This window comes from Sorex araneus, chromosome X (assembly GCF_027595985.1).
Source record: "Sorex araneus isolate mSorAra2 chromosome X, mSorAra2.pri, whole genome shotgun sequence".
Classification (NCBI taxonomy): domain Eukaryota; kingdom Metazoa; phylum Chordata; class Mammalia; order Eulipotyphla; family Soricidae; genus Sorex; species Sorex araneus.
This window is the reverse complement of record NC_073313.1, coordinates 227,189,490-227,200,629: the sequence shown is the minus strand read 5'-3', so window position 1 is coordinate 227,200,629 and position 11,140 is coordinate 227,189,490.

Here is an 11,140-nt window from a genome sequence, read left to right as displayed (position 1 = left end):
GTACTACATGTCTCACTGGATGTTCTAACATGCCTCGTATTAAAATGCCACTCAAGAACTTTTTTATTAGCAAAATATTTTATATATTTTATGTATGTTTTGTAGCACCAGGAGTTAGCTGAATCAGCCACATCAGTCTTGAAACTAAATTTGTGTTTGTTTATACTTGAAGATATTTTCAAAAATTTTCAGAATGTATGTCATTCAAATGAAGTGCTAGTAACACTATCTAAAATTACAGATGCAATCACAGATGTTTCACTTTTTCCAAAAATATTCCAAAGATGCACAGTGAAATGTGTTTCAAAGAAATCCCTACTGGGAGTTTTTGTAAAGTCTCTATAAATATAGCATATTCCGGAAAGTAATAGTTTCAGTATATTAATCAAAACAATGTCTATGTCATTTTGACAAGATTTAATCTGCAGTATAATATATATTCTATCAGAAAAACATAGTAAATCCAATTTTCCTTTTAACTAAATGTGTTGGCAAATAGTTGGGCTTCAAAAACCTCTCTTGAAACATGAGGTGAATACTGAAAAATGAAAGGGAAGTAAGAGCAAAGCCATTGCCAAGATAAAAGCATCTAAGCATGAACACGTTATAAATACTGAGCTAGAGACAAAACATGAGTTCTAAAGATTAACATAGAATCCTCAAGGGTTTTCTTTTGCATACTATGCTTATTGACATTTGCCCTTTCAGTCCTGTCTTCTCTGTCAACCATAACTTATCTGTAACTATTGTTTGAAATATTTAGCCCACCAAAATATCCACAGCTTTATGTTTCCCTCTGTTTTCATCAATTTTCACAGATGATATTTAACTATGTCAAGGGTCAAACTGAGCAGACAAAAAATACCTGTCACTTTTTGTTGAAAAAAATTGAAATAGAAATAATACATATGGAAATGAATCCAGTGTTCAAAACTGATAAGGATACATAGAAAACACAATAAAATATCTTAGAGAATAAAGAACGCATATGAGATCTCTTACTATGTGAGACAAAAAAAGAATGTGAATTATTGAAGGATAAAGGGAGACTATGCTTCCTAAAATTGACATATAGAGAACTTAACCAATTCCTTCAATTCAACCGAGAAAAAAATGGAGAATCCTACCGTTAAGCTCTTTTTGTCTACTGTTACTACTAAATGCATAGTACTACTTACTATACTACTACTACTAATATATACCCACATGGACAAACACACAAACACGCATGAATGTACACACTGGCCAAAAGAACATATGTGGGCTTTTCTTTGTGTCTTGGCTAAGTATATTTCATTAACCATTAACCATTAAACATTATTTGGAAAAAAGACATCCTTATTACATATTTCCTGGCAATTTAATAAAAAATCAGATTTTTTAATTTAGTGAAATGTAAAACTACTTTGGTGATGGCATTCCTTTCAAAAATGTTTCCCCATCAAAATAAATTGTACCAATATGAAGAGATAGTACAGCAGCTTAGATGCTTGAGTTAGTTTTATGTATAATTTTATATGTATTAATTTGTATGAATAATGCCAATATGTTTTGTTCCCTTTGACTGTACTCTGTAGATTGAGTGAAAAATATTCAATTTTCTCCTTTGTCTTTACAGGTAACTTTTAGCATTATTCTGTATTTTGAAGTTAGACAAAATGTCTCAATAAGACCCATTGATAGTACAGAGGGTAAGATACTTGATTGCAAATGGCTAATCCTGGTTTGATCACTGATACTGTATGTTGTCCCTTGAATATATATATATATACACACATATGTGTATATATGTATATGTATGTGTGTATATATATGTATATGTATATATACACACACACACATATATATATATATATGTATTCAGAAGTAAGTCAGTCCTGAGCACAGTCAGGTGTGACTAAAACCCCACCAATCCACCAAAATTCAATGGCTATGGCAGTGGAATATAAAACTACTTTGATACTGAGATCATATTCACAATTGATACTGAGGTTAGATTTTTTGTATCTAGCATTGGTTTGGATGGCATTGCGAATTATCAAAAATCTGTTTATAGTTGTCTTCATGTTGGAATTGGGAAGTAAGTAGGCAGAGAAACTGCAAATTTCATCGCAATCTGTTTTTTCTTAACACTTTAAAGCAGTAAAATACAGTTTGATAATTTGATCATAATTTCAGGTCTTTTTTCACTTTGGTCATTTTATTTTGCTTAAATCTAATCCAAATAATCATTTAAATCATTAAAATATTTAATTTCATTTATGAACTAACATATTTCAACAAAATTTGTTTGTTGCTGTTAATACTATTGAGTGTGACTGTACTTGGGAATCACTGTCACTGTCACTGTCATCCCATTGCTCATCGATTTGCTCCAGCGGACACCAGTAACATCTCCATCGTGAGACTTGTTGTTACTGTTTTTGGCATATTGAATATGCCACAGATAGCTTGCTAGGCTCTGCTGGGCGTGCGAGATACTCTTGGTAGCTTGCCAGGCACTCCGATAAGGGCAGAGGAATCGTACCCGGGTCGGCCATGTGCAAGACAAATGCCCTACCCACTGTGCTATCACTCCAGCTCGTACTTGGGAATAGGATGTTAAAAAGTAATAAATGTTAATTGAAATATTAAGGGAAAGGCTCCAAGGATTGGTGTCCTTATGAGAGAAGAAAGAGTCCCCAAAAAATGCTTACACGGAGAAAAATCACCATGTGAGAATACAGTAAGAAGATTGCTCTATTTATTTCTCTGTGGTTTTAGAGTCACACTTCATGGAGTTCTGGGATTACTCCCAGATCTGTGCTCAGGAGTCATTGTTCAGTGATTAAACAAAAACAACGACATGCTAAATCAGAGTCTCAACACTTGCACTTTAACTCTGGACCCAAATCATTCTGTTCAACAAAATAGAGAAGCCTTATGGAAAACCAAATCTTCTGACACTGTTATATTTCTTATCCTCAGAACAGTGAGGGAAAAAAATTTTAATGTTCAACTTTCTCATTTTGGAAGCTTTTCTGGCAACCCAGTAAAATAACACAAGCATTTAAGCCCCTGTACCATCTCTTTAACCTAAAGAGCAGCTATTCATCAGCATTTCCATTTTTTGTCAAAGATTTTAATCGAATGTCATTTATACATTTATTCAGCAATATACTTTCCTGTCTTCTGTTCTGTACAAAAGTTCATGCGTTTAAAATCAATTTTTGTGTATTAAAACTGTACATTATACACGAATAAGAATCAATAATGATTTTTAAAGAAATAATGACAAATTCTCATTTATAAAACATACTCAATTTAATTTTTATTTGTATATTCAGGCTATGCATAATTATGATGAAAATTATAATTTTAAAGCATAGTGAGTGAGAAACTGCTATAGGCATGTGACAGGAGTAGTAATTGTATTACTAATGATTCAAGAATGACAATCATGAAATATTGTTCACTGATCAATTTTTCCATTATCATATACAATTGTATTTACTGTAAATTCAGTTACCAATGAATTATGAAATATTTTGAGTCTTCATTATAAACAATATCGCAAACATTTGTGGACTTTCATAGCATATACTTTATTACTTTATATTATATTTTATATTAAAATTTGATGAAAAATAATAATCTAGGAGAATTTTTCAATAGTTATCATTGATTTCATAAAAAACATGCCATTTTTTATTTTAAATGTGTCCCTTCAAAATATCCTTTTAGGTCCAAGTAATAGTATAGCAGAAAGCGCACTTGCCAAGAAGCAGCTAAGATTGATTGGAAGCTGGCATCCTATATAGTCCACCGAGCACCATTAGAAGTATTTCCTTAGTTCAGAGACAAGAGTAACCATTGAACACCCCCTCCCACACACACACACCTAGCCACCACTCCCTAAGAAAACCAAAACAAAATAATCTTAATTGTAAATTTATATGAGTTTAGAATATTTTTTAGAATATTGAAATTTTGTTGAAATATTACAAAATAGCCTATGTAAAGGGGGTGTTGCATAAGTACCCCTAAATCTTGTGATTGTTCTAAAACAGTTTAAACATAATTGAATATGAATAAAAAGGTAAATTTGGAATTGTATGTGCGAATTGCCTGTGTGTGTTAAGAATGCATAGATTTTATTCACACATTAATTTATTTTTTACTCATTCACATAATATGATAGTTAATGATTGACCTAGTTAAACTAAAATGTATCATTAAATTTGTGAGATAGATATACTTCTACCACTCCTATTTGAAGATACTTTTTTCAGCTGAAGTGATACTACAGTGGGTAGGGCACTTGTTTTGCACATAGCTCCACCAGGAGTAATTCCTGAGCATAGAGTTAGGAATAGCCCCAGAGCATTGCCAGATATTGCCCCCCCAAAAAAACCACAAATTTTAAAAATATTAAAATTTGGGAGCCTGCTCCTCCTGCTTCCTCATCCAGGTGTGCCTCTTCCTCTCACTGAGCTTCCCAGCCCTCAGTGCCCGCACGCCGAACCCGGCTCCCAGACCCGATCTCCAGCCAGTGTTCAGTGGCCAAAACGGCGTGGCCTCTTTGGTAGTGGGCATGGCTCTGCTGTGGTGGGCGTGATCTCCGGGGTTAGCGGCAGCTTACACAGCCGCAATTATTTTCCCCTGTTCTAGTGTATCTGACAGATGTCACAATCCCCATTAACTGACTTTGTGGAGATCTCCCCAGTTACCTCAAACGCAAAAGGCTAAATTTACCACTAGCCTACTTCATTTGCACCAAAATATCGAAAACTCACGAAAAGAGAGATTAGCTCTAGTGAACTGGAAGATCCCACCCCATACAACTGTGACAGCATAAAGATATAGTGCAAATCCCCACAGCAAGGAGAGGACGAAGAAAAGAGTCCAGAAGCCTCAGAGGGGGTTTCCCACAAATGCTATCTCTCTGATAAAGAATTCAGAGAAGAAATTCTGAGAATGTTCACCAAACTTAAAGAAACTGTGGAGCAGTCAGCGAAGAAATTACGGGAAGAAATGAGACCAGAAATAGGAAAGCTACATTCAGAAATGTCACGAATAAAAGACACTGTAGAAAAAAAAAAAAAAAGACACTGTAGAAGAAATTAAAAACATAGTGGGAGCCCTCAACAGTAGAATGGCTACAGCTGAAGAAAGAATTAGTGAGCTTGAAGATGAGCAACAGGAAGCCCACAGGCTACAACAGACAATTGAAAAAGTTCTTAAAATAGCTTTAGGGTGAAACAGAGACCTAGGGGATGATGCCAAGAGGAATAACATAAGTATCATTGGAATTCCAGAAGGACAGGGAGGCAACCCTAATGAGAAAGCCATAGTTAAAGAAATCATTGGCTGAAAAGCTCCCAGAGCGGGATAATGCAGATGTTCAGATCCTAGGAGCCAGAAAGGTGCCAGCTAGAAGGGACCCTAATAAAAATACCCCAAGACATATCATAGTCAGAATGATGGATGCAAGGGATAGGGACACAATACTGCAAGCACCAAGGTCAAAAAAAGAAATCACATACTATGTAGCACCCCTTAGAGTCACAGCAGATATCAGAGTAAACCCTCCAAGTCAGAAGACAATGGTGGGATATAGTGAAAAAGGTTAATGAAATGAACGCCTCACCACAAATACTTTATCTGGCTAAGCTCTCATTCAGACTCGAAGGAACCATACTCAATTTCATGGATAAACAACAACTAAGGAACTTCATAGACTCAAAACCAAGCTTAAAAGAAGGACTAAAGGGGCTTTTGTAAAAATCCTATAAGAACAACAAACCCCACAGAAAGATGACACAAAACCCCATGACAATAATGTCTCTCATGTCAATGGCCTAAATGCACCAATTGAAAGACACAGAGTGGCAAAATGGATTCTGAAAAAAAAAAAAAAAACCACCAACATTCTGCTGCCTACAAGAAACACACCTGAACAGTCAGAGCCAACACAGACTGAAAGTCAAAGAATGGAAAACAATCCTGCAAGCAAACAACTCCCTCAAAAAAGCTGGGGTTGCCATACTAATATCTGACAACATAGATTTAAGGTTGAAAAAGATTAGAAGGGACAGCGAAGGTCACTCTCTATTTACCAAGGGATATGTACAATAGGAAGAAGCCACACACTTAAAAGTATACGCACCTAATGAGCGACCGGCTAAATAGTTAAAACAAGTCCTAACAGACTTTAAGGAGGACATTGCTAGCAGCACAATAATAGTCGGAGACTTCAACAGGCCTTATCACCTCTGGATAGATCAACAAGAATAAAACTCACCAAGGAAATAATGACACTGAAGGAAGAAGTAGAAGAAAGAGTCCTAATAGACCTATAGAGGGCTTTGCACCCCAAAAAGAAAGAATACACATTCTTTTCCAGTGCACACAGAACATTTTCCAAAATAGACCATGAACTGGGCCACATAAAATACCTCAATAGAATCTGAGAAATAGAAATTGTATCAACTATCTTCTCAGACCACAATGCGCTTAAGATAGAAGCTAACCACACAGAGACACAGAGAATCAAAGCAAACACCTAGAAATTAAACAACTCAGTCTTGAACAGTGAATGGGTCAGGAAGGAAATCAAGGAATAAATCAAGAGATACCTCAAAACAAATGAAAATGAAGACATAACCTACCAAAACCTATGGGATGCAGCTAAAGCTGTGTTAAGGGGAAAATTTATAGCTCTTCAAGCATTCCTTAGGAAGGAAGAAAGGGCCTACAGACAGTTTGACTTCACAGCTCAAGGCCTTAGAAAAGGACCAGAAAAAGGAACCCAAACCAGAACAAAGGAAAAAAATAATAAAAATTAGAGCAGAAATTAATGACATGGAAACCCAGAAAACAGTTCGAAAGGTCAATGAAACCAAGAGCTGGTTGTTTGAGAAAATAAACAAGATTGATTAACTGCTAGCAAGACTCACAAAGAAAGAGAGAGAAAACCCTAATAAATCGAATCAGGAATGAAAAGGGGGACATCACAACAGAAACCAATGAAATTCAAAAGATCATCAAAGACTACTTTGAAAGTCTATATGCCACGAAACAAGAGAACCTAAAATAAATGTATGAATTCCTTAACTCCTACAATCTCCCAAGACCGAACCAAGAAGACTTGGAATACCTGAATAGACCCGTTTATATCAATGAAATTGAAACTGTAATCAAAAGTCTCCCCAAAAACAAAAGCTCAGGTCCAGATGGATTCACTGGTGAATTCTTCCAAACATTTAAAGAAGACCTGTTGCCAGTTCTCTTCAAGCTTTTCCAGGAAATTGAAAAAATAGGCACTCTCTCAAATAGTTTCTATGAAGCACATATCTCTCTAATACCAAAAGCAAAGAAAGACACCACTAACAAAGAAATTTATAGGCCAATATCCCTGATGAACACCGATGCGAAGATCCTCAACAAAATATTAGCAAATAGGATCGAACAACTCATAAAAAAGATCATACACCATGACCAAATGGGATTCATCCCGGGGATGCAAGGACCGTTTAACATTTGGAAATCAATCAACATAATCCATCATATCAACAAAAGTAAAGATAAAAACCATATGATCATATCAATAGATGCAGAGAAAGTATTTGACAAGATCCAATACCCATTTATGATAAAAACTCTCATCAAAATGGGTTTTGGAGGAACTTTTCTCAAGATAGTCAAAGCCATCTACCATGAACCTATGGCAAGCATTATCATCAATGGAGAAAAACTAAGGGCCTTTCCTCTAAGATCGGGGACAAAACAAGGATGCCCACTCTCACCACTTCTCTTTAATATAGTACTGGAAGTATTAGCAATAGCCATCAGGCAGGAAAAAGATATTAAGGGGATTCAGATCAAGAGGAAGAAATCAAGCTCTCACTATTGCAGACGATATGATACTATACCTAGAGAAGCCTAAAAGCTCTAGTAAGAAACTCTTAGAAACAATTAACCTGTACAGTAAAGTCGCAGGCAATAAAATCAAAACCCAAAAATCCATGGCCTTCCTATATTCAAACAATGAGACAGAGAAAAGGGACATGAAAAAAGCAAATCCATTCATAATTGTGCCCCAGAAAATCAATTATCTCAGAATCGGCTTAACTAAGGAAGTAAAAGACCTCTACAAAAAAAATTGCAAGACGTTACTCCATGAAATAAAAGAGGACATGAGGAAATGAATATATATCCCCTGCTCATGGTTAGGGAGAATCAACATTGTCAAAATGGCAATACTCCCAAAAGCATTATACAGATTCAACGCGATCCCAATAAAAATACCCATGACATTCTTCAAAGAAATGGATCAAGCAATCCTGAAATTCATATAAAACAACAAACGCCCACGGATTGCTAAAACAATTCTTGGGAAAAAGATAATGAGAGGGATCACCCTCCAGAACCTCAAACTTTACTACAAAGTGGTAATAATCAAAACAGCATGGTACTGGAACAAAGGCAGAGCCTCACACCAGTGGAACACGGTTGAATATACCTACACACAACCCCAAATATATGACCATCTAATCTTTGATAAGGGAGGAAGAAATGTGAATTGGTGCAAGGAAAGCCTCTTTAACAAATGGTGCTGGCATAATTGGACAACCACATGCAAAAGAATGGGCTTAGACCTCGACCTGACACCATGCACAAAAGTCAGATCAAAATGGATTAAAGAACTCAACATCAGACCACAAACCATAAGGTACACTGAAGTCAAGGTCGGCAAAAACCTCCACGATATTGAAGCTAATGGTTTCTTCAAAGATGACACAAAACTGACCAACTAAGCAGAAACAGAGATAAATAAATGGGACTACTTTAAACTAATATGCTTCTGCACTGCAAAAGATACAGTGACAAGAATACAAAGACAATATACAGAATGGGAAAGGATATTCACCCAATACCCATCAGATAAGGGGTTGATATTAAGGGTATATAAGGCACTGATTGAACTCTACAAGAAGAAAACATCCAACCCCATCAGAAAATGGTCTAAAGAAATGAACAGAAACTTTCCCAAGGAAGAGATATGAATGGCCAAAAGACACATGAAAAAGTGCTCTACATCACTAATCATCAGGTTGATGCAGATCAAAACAACTATGTGATACCACCTCACACCAAAGAGAATGGCACACATCCAAAAGAACAAAAGCAACCGCTGTTGGAGAGGATGTGGGGAGAAAGGGACCCTTCTACACTGCTGGTGGGAATGCCGACTGGTTCAGCACTTTGGGAAAACAATGTAGATGCTTCTCAAAATTAGAAATTGAGCTCCTATTTTACCGAGCAATACCACTATTTGGAATATACCCTGGAGAAGCAAAAAAGTATAGTTAAAATGACATCTTCACTTATATGTTCATTGCACTACTGTTTACAATAGCCAGATTCTGGAAAAAAACCCGAGTACCCGAGAACAGATGACTGGTTAAAAAAACCCTGGTACATCTGTACAATGGAATACTATGCAGCTGTTAGAAAAAATGAAGTCATGAATTTTGCATATAAGTGGATCAACAAGGAAAGTATCATGATAAGTGAAATGTGTTAGAAAGAGAGAGACAGACATAGAAAGATTGCACTCATCTGTGGAATATAAAATAACAGAGTAGGAGATTAATATCCAAGAATAGTAGAAATAAGTACCAGTAGGTTGGCTCCGTGGCTTGGAAACTGGTCTCACATGCTGGGGGAAAAGACAGCTCAGATAGAGAAAGGGACACCAAGTAAAATGTGGTTGGAGATCCCGCACGGGAAGGGAGATGCATGCTGAAAGTAGACTAGAGACTGAACACAATGGCCACTCAATATCCCTATTGCAAGCCACAACACCCAATTGGAGAGAGAGAGATCAAAAGGGAATACCCTGCCACAGAGGTATGGTGGGGTTGGGGGAGATGAATTGGGGGGTGGGAGGGATACTGGGTTTTTTGGTGGTGGAGAATGGGCTCTGGTGGAGGGATGTGTTTGCGAACATTGTATGAGGGAAAAACAAGCTCGAAAATGTGTTAATCTGTATCTGTACCCTCATGATGATTCACTAATTAAAGAATAAAATCAATTTAAAAAATAAATGAAGTGTATGATAGTCTGAAAAAAATATCACAATTTGTTTTAATATATTTTTTGACAATAAAATATGTTTTGCTTGTATAATAAGACGGTATTATCACTGTCACTGTCATCTCATTGCTCATTGATTTGCTCTAGCAGGCACCAGTAATGTGTTCATTGTGAGACTTGTTGTTACTATTTTTGTCATATTAAATGTGCACGGGTAGCTTGCCAGGTTCTGCTGTGTAGGCGAGATACTCTCAGTCAATTGCCGGGCTCTCAGAGAGAGACAGAAGAATTGAAACCAGGTCAACCGCGTGCAAGGCAAATGCCCTACCCGCTGTGCTCCAAATTCTAGATGGTATTATATACCAGAATAATTTTATTTAGTAAATTTATAACTGAAATTTAATACACAAAAGGAAGTTTATGAAAAAGTAATGGTTTGGATAGACAAGTAATGTATTGAACTCTTTTTTTCCTTTACCTGTAATTTATATTTTAATCAAAGATATAAATAATAAAATGGAAATTTTTCAAAGTAGTTAAAATATATTGTTTTCTAGAAAACCCATCTGGATTAAAGAGATGATAAGATCAGGTGTCAAAGTGGTGATATGTAACTTGACAATTGGGTTCTGCACCTCTTACTGCTGCACCTCTTACAGTCATTAGTTAGAATAGAATATCAGAAAAATTGTACAAGAGTTCGATTTTCTGAAATAAGAAACAAGATAGAAATCTGAAAATCTTTGATTCAGAGGAAATAAGAAGGCCTCAATTATGTGACAACAATTTGTCCCAGAATTTTAGGGCTTCAACTAAGATAAGACAAAAATCAAAAATACCAGTGTAAGACAAAAATTAAAAATACCAGTGTAAGCTACTTATTGTAGCTCATGGCATATTGACCATCTAGAGAAGGGCATACTTTGTGTAATGCCATTTTCTTTATCTGCTTCATTCCAATTCATATTTATTAGAACTAATAAAATAATGTCACACACTAATATCCTTGTAAGCACAGTACAATGATTCTGCCTTTTGAAAAATAGCCTTTTCCTTTGTC